The 12,355-nt window shown below is 47.6% G+C and overlaps 1 protein-coding gene across 2 annotated transcripts in view; it reads right to left on the bottom strand.

The window, feature by feature from the left end:
• The window catches only part of LOC311445058 (uncharacterized protein), a 155,319-nt gene extending 143,512 nt beyond the window's left edge, over positions 1 to 11,807 (bottom strand). Inside the window, exon 1 of one of the 2 annotated variants that reach the window (XR_014698175.1) lies at positions 11,636 to 11,807. The gene's annotated coding sequence lies outside the window, so the exon portion shown is untranslated. Of the gene's footprint in view, positions 1 to 11,312; positions 11,593 to 11,635 lie in introns of those variants that run through there. The other variant, XM_084536743.1, reaches the window with a different exon arrangement.
• Between the last annotated feature and the right edge of the window lie 548 nt (positions 11,808 to 12,355).

The following is a 12,355-nucleotide window of genomic DNA, read 5'->3' as shown; positions in this document are numbered from 1 at the left end:
AATTCTTCCAAGATTTCCACTGTCAGGCATAAAATAGAGCTTGCATGGAAAAGTATTCACCTAGAATGCATCCTTACATTTAGCTTATTTTCAGAAATGCTCAGCTAGAACATCACGTCAGAGGATCATTATGCTTTCAGCAAAGTTAAGACTTCAGAAGAGGCTGTTCTGGTGTTTTAATCGCCTCCTCCAGTTCCAAGGTCCTATTGTACAAATAAAATATCTTCTAATTGTGCCACATAAATTAACTCCACATACAAAAGGGAAATCAAATACTTCAATTAAGGTTTGTGAGGTACAAATACCCTCATCTAGATTAGTTCAAAGTAAGCTCAAGACTTGGAAAATCGTTTTCGTTCTTTATCTCAGCATAGGAAGAACATCTTTGAGATGGGGTTGCAGGGGGATATGTGCTGCTCTAGTGATTCAGGACATCCCCTGCACTTGGCAGAAGCACTCAGCCTTCTGGTCTCAGTTCCCCATGACTCCTCTGCACCTGGACACCCACCCCAGCCCCTTCTTCCTCTTCCTCCCTGCCCTGCTTCATGCTGAGGCCAGCCCTCCTTGCCTTCCCCTTGCTGCACTGAAACTTGTTCATGCCCAAAGCGCTGCTGAGGAATACTGGGGACAAAGGTCGTTGTCCTTCTCTCCTTGGGGCCAGGGCACAGGGTGCTAAGGTTTGAACCACCTCTCACGGGACACATCTCCCCATGGATGCTGTGGCCGCCTTCATCCACACCCAGCTCCTCTCTCAGCCCCTTGGCCATGCACACATCAGAACTTATCTGAGTGAGACCACTCAGGAGCTCTCTTACCACTTTGAGATTAATCCTACAGAACTCAATCCTTGACCCAACAGAACTCCCAAAGCGCTTTGACTAAGGTTCCTATACAACCATCACCTCAACATTCCCAGCTCAGAGAGAAATCCAGTGGTTTTCTGAGGAGCTACCACAGGACTATGTTAGAAACAAAGCACAGACGACATCCGTAGTCCAAGATATTCCATAGATTGCAATAAACCCCCAGAATTCAGCCCGGTTCTGGCTCTCAGAGCAGCTGCTCTAGCAAAGCGCTCTCAGTGGCTGCTTAAAAGCAGAGTAAATTCCAGTTGTCACACCATCAGCACAGCCGATTGAATTAGAGGAGCATATTTATGTGCCTAACAAGTTTGAATCTGCAGAAAAACCTGCTGGGAGTGATTTGAAAAGACTAATGAGACTTTTCCCATCAGCGGCCCGGTATACTCTCCTTTAAAGGTTTATGAGCATGTCATTTAGTTTCACTACAGCTTTTGCAAAATCATTAATGAACTTGTGAAAACAATTAGAGAGATAAAAGGGCAAGAAATGTGTGTGTTAGCTCAAAACCTGTGATAATACAGAGCAAGTGAAGCAGAGAAGAATGCACTGCTTTGAAGGCATCAGACAAGATCCTGATGTTTTATGCCTGTTAAAATTATCATTCCTAGCTTTGCTCCTGCTAATCCTAAGGTGGAAAAATATCTTTGTAGAACACGATCTTGGAGTTTCTGTCGCTTATTAAAACGAGAGGGACAGCAGAACCATCTCATTAGAGTAAACAGAAGACATGGATGTCAGGCCATATAAATGCACCTCATTAATACCTGCATCAACTGAATGGCAGAGCTGGGAATGCTGTAAGGACTGGACCTGACTTTGATCTTTGGAAGCTACCTTTGAATAACTCCCTGCCAAATCAACCGCACACTGCAGAAGAAAACAGACTGTTGAAAGGGAGAAAAGCCCTAGAATTACAGGGATCTTTTCTTGCTTTGGGTGCTCATGGGTTATTTTGGCCTGCAGACCCAGCCCACACCACAAGCAGTGAACACACCGACATTTTTCCCTTGGAAAGACATTTTCTCCTCCTGTGCCAAAGGGAAGAAGAAAATTACACAAGTGAGAACAGACATGGAGGTAGTCCATCTCAAACCAGTTCTGCTTTAGAGCAGCACAATCCCCCCACACAAGCCACCGCAGCTGCCCAGCAGCACGGATCTCCCATGGCTTCAGGCAGCAGTCTGCCTGCATCACCACTCGAGTGCCAGCCCGTCCTCATGGGGCCGAGGGGTTCCTGGGCGGCGGGGAAGGGGCTTCCTGGTGGAGACCAAGCACAGGACGGAGCAGAGCACAGCAAGGGATTGAGCTGCACAGCAGCTGCCAACCTCCCTCCAGCTATCAAACTGCTTCTCCGCCAGCTCCCAGCTGCTTGGCAGCCCCCAGCGTGTCTCTTCCAGCAGAGACAGAGCCTGCTCCTCAGCTCAGCGCCTGGGCTCCACCGAAGAGCATACACCTCTCCGTTCATATCGATCTCCATGAGGAAGGAGACACCAGGCTGCAGTGACAGCAAATGAGAAAGCAGTAACTAACTTAACTCCTACCACCTTTCTCCTCTGTACAGCTACTGAGTTCTTAGCCCTTTGCAACTGGCTGTGCTTCCACCCAAGCGATTCTCTTCTTCACTGGTTTCTGATCGGTTTTCTGGAGCTCTCAGAAAAAGAAGTGCTAACTTAGAAAATGGAGACTGCAAGCTTCACTTCGTTCTTACCTTGGAAGCACTGCAGGTTTGGCCATCTATGCAGCAAAAATATAGCTAAATATAGGTCAAAAACAATGCCAGTTCTGGATGATTTGTAGGCTAAGTTTGAATGTTAACTGCTACAGAAAGTTGCTGTCTCTGGGAAAGTCTGCAAACAAGTTCTTTCCCCGCACATTAACGACCTGCAACTGGCAAATGGGATCATGATAGTCTGTCCCATCCCAGCCTGACGAGTTAGGTAATGTCTGGAAAGCACTTGGACCTCAGGAAGGAGAATTTCAGCAGTTTCACTTCTTAAGTGACTAACTCACTTTTAGAAACAGAGCTTGGCTGCCTCAGCCGTGGCATCATTTCTAAGTGGTTTAACCTACGTGCTAGGCTCTCTTCTCCAGTAGCTGCAGAGAGTTCCAGTTCAGGCCTAGAGTCGCAGAGCCTGGGACAAAGACAGAGCACTCCTGGCTGCGAGTCAACCCGTCCTGGAGAAAAAGCAATCTGTACCAGTGGCTCAGAGTCAATATACACATGGAGAAAAAAAATACTAGGATGTGTCTGCCATCCCCTACACCCACACTAACTGGACTAAACAGGATTGGTCCACAGCCCAGAAAAAGTACTGGAAACCTTTGCAATGACTTCAGGGAATTTGAATCCTGCTCAAAAACTCACAGGTTTTGGTGGTATGAAACCCCAGCTGGAGTCTTCTGTCTCTAGGATATGCTTCTAGGAAGAGCTGCATTGTGCCTTTTCCTGCAATGATTGGCATCTTGCACAGACTGCCCTGTGCACAACAGCCGAGACTGCAATCCCTGCTGCCACTCCACAAACCTGTGCACTCGGATATTTGCTCCACTGTATCAGAATTTGGCCCAGCCCCTGCGTCTGGCAGGGAAAAATGCATTTAAAAGTTCTACACAGCAGCCATTCCTCCTTTCCATAACATGCTCCAGTCTTAATTGCCTTGTTTGGATTCTCCTCTCATCCCTCAAACCTTCCTGATGGGAATAAAACACACAGTAGATGACAACTTTCAAGTAATTTTCATGTCACATCTGATAACTGCTGTAGTAAGGTTATAGATACTGTTATTAATTCTTTCATTTCAATTTTCCCTATACATTTCTGCCCCCAGCAAACCCTCAATATGAAATTATTTTCTGAACTGTTTCCAGCCTGCTCCTGATGTTGCTCTCAGAACGATCCGAAGACAGATAATACAGCTGTCATTTCTCAAGGCTCCCCTGCCATGCTTTGATAAAACCCATATCGTGGTTTTGATGGTGCCAGATTTTACAAGCCTATTAAGCTGTCTCTGCCAAGCGATGGTTTTCCCTTTACAAGCCCTGGGCTGACACAGAGTTTCCAGGCTCTCCACAATGTTTAACGTCCCATCTCCACCCAACTGCCTCCCATTTTCTCTATTTTTTTTTTTAATCTGACTGCCCATTATACCAGAAGATTCAAGTGAGGAATCCAGCATAGCCACAAGGAGCAATTGCCTTATTTGTCCTCAAACAGGATGATGAGGAGAAATATTTGCATTTAAATAGAAAAACATAAACTCCTTTATAAAAAAAAAAAAAAGATATCCTGCATTCCATTTCTGATTTCTGTGCCTCTTTTTTTTTTTTTCCCCTAACAAAGAGATCTCCATTCACCAAAGCATTTAGCACATATTTCAGTCCCTCCTAAATCTGATAAATTAGAAACTAAACACATGCCCAAGCACTTCATGGAAATCCCATCAGCTCTAGTGAGAGTCAGCCATGCACAGACAGCAGAGACGTGGCACAGGTGGGAAGAAAGAGCTGCTCACTCCAGCACTGCTTGGTACTGTCAGACATTGGCTGTTCTGATGTGCAGATCGGGTCTCACAGGTCGTATCTGCCCTTCTGCAGCCCTCCCAGATTTTGCTCACGTGGGTCACTGCACAGGGGAGCAGACGAATTAAATCAATCTTTAATTAAACACTGACTCCCCATCCCCGTTGCCCACTTTGAGTTTTCAAGGGCTCATCAGTTCTAGTGGTAAGTAGCCAAATAACAGAGTTCAGAGAAGGAAATATTCATCATAAACAGAGATGGCTCTTCTGGACAGCAGCACAGCCTGCCCACAGCAGATGGTTGCTCTGAATCACAGTCACTGGCTTCTCTCTGCAACTGCCTATAAAAGCTAACAGAACTCAAACAAGCCATCTCGGTGGTACCCTAATGCCTTCACGGTGGGCAGCAGACCCAGCTTCCCCTCCACATCCCCATCCTTCTCCTGGTACGCAGCAGAATCCCAGCAGAGTGAGTGGGAGCAGTTCCTGTTTCTCCACCCTGCTGAAACCCAGCCAAGCCTGAAGAAAGCTGGTTAGAAATTTTCTGATGTTGACAAACGTCAATTAAGTTGCAAGCAAACTGTTTTGAAATGGAGTCGTGGGGAGAACTCTCTCATCTCCATGAGCACTAGTAGCACGCAGACAACTGACCTGGCAGAAGACAACAGCTTGGCAGCCTGTGCCGATGCCCACGAGTCTTGCAGAGCCCCAGCTCCCACAGCCCCAGCTGCGGCAGCAAGCACGTGCTGCACAGGGGTGCTGCGAGGCTGCACGTTTGGGAACCAAAAAGACATGGCTGGATTTGCAAGACAGAAAACAACGATCTTGGAAAATAATTCTCACTTAAGCTCTCCACAGTGCTGATGCCGATCTTGCAGAGCTAAGTGTTGGGCAGCATGAGGGCAACCTTGATTTTGTACAAAGACCTGAAAAACCCCTAGGGGAACTGCATCCAGACCAAAGAGTCAACTTTCAGAGAATGAGAAGACATAGAAATGAGTTTAAACAAAAGCCAGAAGAAAACCAGGACCTGGAGAACAATTCCTGCTGAGACAGACATAAGGTATTTAATGTGTCTGAGCAAAACAAAGGGACAACTCAATTGATGCTCACAGGTACTTACACACAAAAAAGATAGCCAGGAGTAATCCTCACCAAAACAGGACCCAATGAGCAGAAACTGAAGTCAAATACATTTAAGCTTGGAAATAAAAGCTTGTTTCCCAGCAGTGAGAGTAATTAAACCATTGGAATAGCTTCCCTGGGGAAGTGGCAGACTTCCCCCCCCGGGAAGCATAGCACTGCTGGGCAATACACTTTAATCTGCTTCATCTGTCCCTGCAGACCCGCGCGTGCCAGGCAGACATATCGCAGCGGTCCCCTCCCACACGGCCTGCCGCAGGGCTAAAGGCCCTTGGCTTACATCTGTCCTGCTGGGAACCAAAAGCACGAAGCCAAGGAGCTCCTTCCCAAGCCAGGGCTTGGCTCTGGCTCTCCTGGCAGGGCCTGTGGAAACCCAGGGACCTCCAGACCATGCCAGGCCCAGAGCTCCCAAGCTCTCGGCTAACTCCCAGAGCAGCAGTTTCCACCCCCGAACAGGGAGCCTTGGTGCAGGTATCCAACATCTCCACCGCACTGCAAAGTGCTCTAGTTTTTCCCCTCTGCCAGGGAGTTTTGAGCTGTTCACTTCACATTCAGAAACAGAACCTGCTTATTTTATCATATTCTAGTCAAAAGATCTCTAAGAGGACAGCCCGTTGCTGAGAGGATCTCCACTCCCAGCCAGGCAGTCCATGAGCAGAGCTCACCTGACAAGGTCCCTCCAGCTCTGCAAGCACAGAGCTCCGAACTGGCACGAGCAGAGAACAGACTGAGACAGCCACCTGCACCATCTATCGCCAGGCCACAGATCATCCCAGAGCGGTGTCACAAAATGGGCTTGGTTTTCTTCAACACTTTGCACTGGGACTGGGACCACACTTTCCAACCAAACACATGGGGCACCAGACCAGAAACCCATGGTGTGAGAAGCAGCACCAGCGTGCCTTCAATGCGAGGGTGAGGCAACACAGCTCTCTTTGAATTCTCCCCTCCCAGGCTTTCCAGACACCTGGAAGGGGGCAGTTCAGCAGCCAGACAACACTGCTCGTTCCATTCATTATACGTCTCCAACCAAGAGACTTTGCTGCAACCTGGTAAGCACCTGAACCCCATTTGCACTTGCCTGCACATTGCTGACTCCCCAATAAACCACCTTAAGATGGTGAGGACACCGAGTTCAGTGGCAATTGTTTTCCAGCACAGAGAGGTGAGGTCAGTATGGTCTACCTCAGATCTTCCAGTGCAATGTGAGCCATTTCTTTTTATGCACTGCAGGCGCCTTTCAAGCATACAGTAGGTTATTTTCTAACGAGCTGGAACATCTTGCTTGATGAGATCTCTGTTCAAATTGTTATTTTCCTCCAGCTGGGTCAGAGCTTTTTGGCTTTGGCACAACAAGAAAAGCACACACATTTTCTGAGATTTATGTATTGTAAGGACTCAGGTGCCCACACGGGCAGAAGCAGGGCTCAGCCATCCACCCTGCTCTGATGGGTTGCTTCCCATTCCTACTAAACACTGCCTATGAGGGGACATTTCCCCTGCCTCCACCCCAATCCCACCAGTCTCAAGGGAGCAGTCACGGTCCTTGCACTTGTCTACAAGAGCACTGTCACACCCACCAGGCAACGTGACGGAAACACGGCATGGTACAAAGAGAGGAGCAATGCATGCATGAGGTGCACGGTGCAGATGCTGCTCCCAAGAGCAACCAGCAGCGTGCAACGCAGCAGTGCAGCAAGGCTGCAAGCGTTGGTGCCAGATGAGTTCACCCGTCACAACTGACGGAGCTCCTTTCAGCACTCGGCCAACGTGCAGTTATTTGCTTTTATAACATCCCTTGTTTGATGACAAACCTACCCACGCTGCTGCTTCAAAAAATGAGATGTTTCACAAATAGCCGTGCAGCGCTTTTATCATCAAAGGCAATTCCCAGCGAGGCCACCGTTTCCACTCCACTACTCTCCCTCCACTGCCACCAGGTGTCCACCCTCCCCAGCATGCAGGGAGCAGCAGATGTGAGGCAGACCACATTGTGCAATCTGTTAGATCAGGGCTAGAAAAACAATAATAATCCTGCCTGAACTCATGAATAAACAGACTGGTTTAATTACGGGTATGCTCTGACAGAAAGAATTTCCCATTCAAGCCTTTCATAGCACTCTCCCAAAAATACATGAGGACCTCAAGAATATCAACACGTGTATCCTCACATTACCCCGATGGGCAAAGCAAAATCCATTTTTACAGAGGATAACCTGAAGTAGGGTTTGTGTTTTGTTTAAAGAAGTCTGATTGTGATTGTCTGCCAATCTCAGTGAGGTGACAGCAAGAACCTGATGGTGGAGAGCTGGACTTTCCATCCCAGGCAGGCAGCATATGGCACTCGTGTGCCATATTCTGCCCAAAATGCCATGGTGCTATATTAAGTCTTGTGCTGTAGTGCTTGATTTATAATCAGGAAAAAAAATAAGAGGCGATTCCTACCTCTTTCCATCCTCCTGGCCCACCCTCAGACTATTCAGTACCTAGACTGCAGAACACAGAAGCTATCCTGTCTTTCCTAGCCATGTTCCTTAAAGCCACCCAGCGTGCCGGCTCTGGGCGGTGTTGCAAGTCCCTGCAGACCCGCAGCACTGAGGTTACTGGATACACCCCTTGGTTCACTAGAAAGGCTTAAGGTCAGACACCTCTACAAGCCTGTCCCACTGAACTGTAGGAAAACTGCTGTCCCTTCAGGCACGGAGACACGTGAGAAGACAGCAGAGCCATCATCACCTGACGGATTTAATTTTTACTCATGCTGCAATTTCTGCTGTCCTCTGCAGGCAGCCCATGCATAAAAGAAGAAATGACAGACAAAACCTGAGTATCTAGGGAAGAAGATAGAACCACCGCTACCAAAAATGCCCAAGATAATGCTGCAGGGAAGGGGAAGCCCTGAACAGGCCCTGCAGAGACAGTGCCCAAGTGTGCACAGAGGAAAGCAGTGCCTTATTCACCAAGGATTCAGTCACCCCTCACCCTGACTTCACTGAGGTGTTCATATGCCATAGGAATAGAGAAATGGGAATCTGGGTCTACTTGAAAGTCAATGGTCAAGTAGATAGTCAAGTGAAAGCTAGAGCAGTGCTTCAGCTGGCATTTAGGGGCTGGATGTATGGGCTCTCACCCATACGCTGGAGCACCAAGAGCAAAGAGCAGGACAAATGCGCTCCCTGCACCTCATGTTTCTGGCCAGGCATTATTTTGTGGCCACTGCCACCTCGTGGCGCTGTCACTGACAGAGGGGCCCAGAAACAATGCGGGGACTCCTTCACCCCCATTACAACTTAAAACAGAGGAGCTCTCTGGGCTTCACAAGAACATAGAAGCAAGAAGAGACCAGGCTTGAGTGTTTTTACCTGGTTGAAACACCCTTGCAAAACACTGTCCGCCTAATTCCAGGCCCGTTAATTCAGCCCAGGCCTTTGAAGCCCATCCCTGTCCACATAGGTTCTGCTTCATTCAAAACAAACCTGGAACTAAAATATTCTCTGTGTTACAGTTTCTCCTTTAATAATAATAAATAATAAAAAAAAAAGGCCTGGATATAATTGAAGTTGTCTGTTCTGGCAGGTGGCTGATAACAAACAACGCTCCTATCACCACAAAAGTTGTCTGGGGCTTACTGGATAGTACCTCCCTGCTGGTAAAGTGTGATCTGCTTTATTCCTGCTGCCTCTTGCTATCTGAGAAGCTGGTCCAACCAATTTCCATCCATTACTGCTGCCCACCAACAGATTGGTTTCTTTAGGTCCAACACCAACAGCCCAGGCTCAATGATCCAGGCACCCTAGGTATAGTGTGCACCCGCAGCCCCCTCTGAAGGCTGACATTTAACACCTCCAAACTGCTGCTACAGCCCGTTTGCACACAAAGCCAAGGACAGACTCTGCCCATGTCACCAACAAGCACCTACTGTGAGGCTACATTACTTTCATCGTGAAGGCAGGCCCTGGTTCTCCCTGCAGACTGATGCTCAAATGTCCTCACAGCCTTCCAGCTGGAAGTCCTGTTTGCCAAAGGTGGCCAACTACCACTAATGAGTCTTCCAGGGCAACTTGATCACCAACCACCATTACAATATGAACTTCTGAGGACTACCTTTAAATTTTAGGTCTTAAAATTCAAGGCCTAGTGCCATTTGTGCATGCTTTCCATTATGTTCTTAAAGAACACTGTGCACATAAGCAGAGTGAGGCCTAAATCAACACACACAATCAAACTACAGATGATATTGCAAGAAACATCTCCTTGAAAGTGACTTTCTTCCTTATAGGGGAAAGAGAAAAGCTGAGGTTTTATTCTTAACAATCCTGAGCTTCCCTTCCCCATAGCTGAACAACCACTTGACACCATTTGAAAAGATCCAATGCAGAGCCCTTGTTTTCATTGCCTGTACACAGTCCTTTGGAGAAGGATCACCATGGGTTAGTCCAGACAGCACAACACATTTCCACCTGGGACACACAACCTTCCCCAAATTTCCCCTCTGCAACTTCGAAACACTAGCAAAGGTGGTGTAAAAATTTGTGTGAAATGTGCAAGCTATACCTTTAAAGATGAAACACCTGCTTTCAGGTGCCAGACAAAAGACAGACCCATTTCTTACTCCATCAGGTACAAGCAGATCTGGGAGTACCTGCACTGAGCCAGCACCCCTGCATGCACACAGCCTTAATTATAACTTCAAACTGCCTTATCCCCACCCTCCTGCATGTTAGCAGGAACCCTTCTTCTCTCTGCTGTGTGACCTCTGCCTATTGTCTGTAGTGACATTTACAGTAGCTTTTGTTTCCCCTGCTCTGTAGGCTGGTTCCTAGAGCCTTTTCATACTTGGAACGTGTCAAGTAAATAGAAACACTGACAGGGAGACTAATTTAAGCATCAAGGAACCAAACTACCATTAAAACACTAACACGCACAGGAACACATTCTAATATGCTAAGGAATAATAGCCAATCTGAAAAACAATAGGTAATTTTCTTCTGCCTCCTGCTCTTTTTATGGTTCATACTACCTGCCATAAGTAGCGATTACAGAGCCCATAACGCGGCATGGAGGAGAGGAGGCGGGGAGCCCAGCGTACACTACAAAACACTCACCCTCAAACTCTGCCCATCAAAGGGAATTTAATCTCCAGATGTCTACCATTTAAGAAATATCAAGCAAAATGGTGAGAATAGACTGCAAAATGCCTTTTTTTGCCATTATACTCACTACTGAGGGAAAACATTTTTGATGGGGTGACCTTTGCATTGAGCTGTGTTCATACTGAAATGCATTTTGCAGACCGTGAAAAAAACAGCTCTTTTTGACAGCTGAACTCAATACATAGGAACTATTTAAGAGAAGCTGCTTTACAAACAGCAGGCGGCAGATGACAATTAGTTTTATTCTTCTATTATGGTACTGATAGGAAAAAAATTATCTCCATTAGTCACAGTGTGCTTGATACTACAACAAAGAGAGACCAGACTCTCCCTGTCTTCTTTCCCGTATTTTATTTTCTGTGTCTGCCCGCGTCGCCTTAATTCCATCCTACGCATACACTTACATTTACTCTTCTGTCTGTTCCCAATTCTGTCTCCCCTGGGTTTAATTCAGCCCTAAATATATTGCATATTGAAATGTGTTAAATGCAAACCCTAAACTATAGCAGAGCATTGCATTACTCCTCGAAGACCAAAATACAACGCTAAATCCAAAGAAGACAAGCACTGAGAAGGAGAAGTAAAGCAGCACAGAACAATCCTTTTTACAAGATTATTTTCTTTCAAAGCCTCACCTTTTACCTCACAGTGGTGACTCCAGCAGCTGAGGGAAGGCAGAGGCCATGGCTGGACCCAGACCAGAACCATTACTTCCCTGGGGGGAAGCCAGTTTTGCCGTTCCTGCTTAGAGCTAGAAGTTTTGGGGCAAACCAGCATTTGTGGCTGTACACAGGGAACACACAAAGGGCCAAGCCCACCAACACCCCATCAGAACCCCTCAGAAGAAGCACCAAGACACCCCACCACACCTCCTATCCCGCCTGGGCCCTGCCACCATTACATGCCCCTCCTTCACACAGCCACCCCAGCCCCACAGGGAGAAGAGCCCCTCACTCACCCATCCTCACAGCTAGAGGTGGTAACAGTCGGCAGCTGCCCTCCATCTCATCACCAGCCCGCCAGGAGGGGCCAGGCCCAAGGCAGCCCAGCTGTGAGCTGTCCGCACTGAGGCAGGGCCGGCAGCCATCTTAGGTAGCGTCCCTCAGCTGCAGTGCCCTCCTCAGCACGGCCCTGTCAGGCCGCTGGGGCTGGTGGAAGCTCTCATCTATTTACTGCCAAACACTGGGATATTTAATTCCTTCAAAATATTCTCCAGAAATGCATCTTCCTCCAGCTGGTTAACGGCTTCTCACTGATGGCCCAGTGTGTGAGGAGAAAAGCACGTGGCTGTTTCAGTAGTGGCAGCATGGCTCTTGAAGAGCTCTTAAAGCTTGGCGTCTATGTAAACATCTTTCAGCAAACACAAAATCATGAAAGCCCAAGTCTGGTGGTGATTGCTGAGACAAAAGAGGGAGAAATGGGACACTGAAGTGCTTTTGGAAGTAGAGCTGCAAGAGCATAGGGTATCGACGCAATGTTTGCTGGCACTTGTGCTGTATATACCACAAGGGCCCGCTCCCTTTCCGTGCTCATCATGTTACCGAAAATGACAGCCAACTGCTTTTGGAAATAAAAAGAAACACAGACAGACTTTGCACCCACTTCTGAGTACCATTTGGGGAAGCACATGCATCTGGTGCCTCTCTGAAAACCCAAAAGGTGAGGACAGGGCACCAGG

The sequence above is a fragment of the Aythya ferina genome (genome assembly GCF_964211825.1).
Source record: "Aythya ferina genome assembly, chromosome: 15".
Lineage (NCBI taxonomy): Eukaryota > Metazoa > Chordata > Aves > Anseriformes > Anatidae > Aythya > Aythya ferina.
Note: the sequence above shows the minus strand (reverse complement) of the source record. Positions and strands in the feature narration are given on the sequence as shown.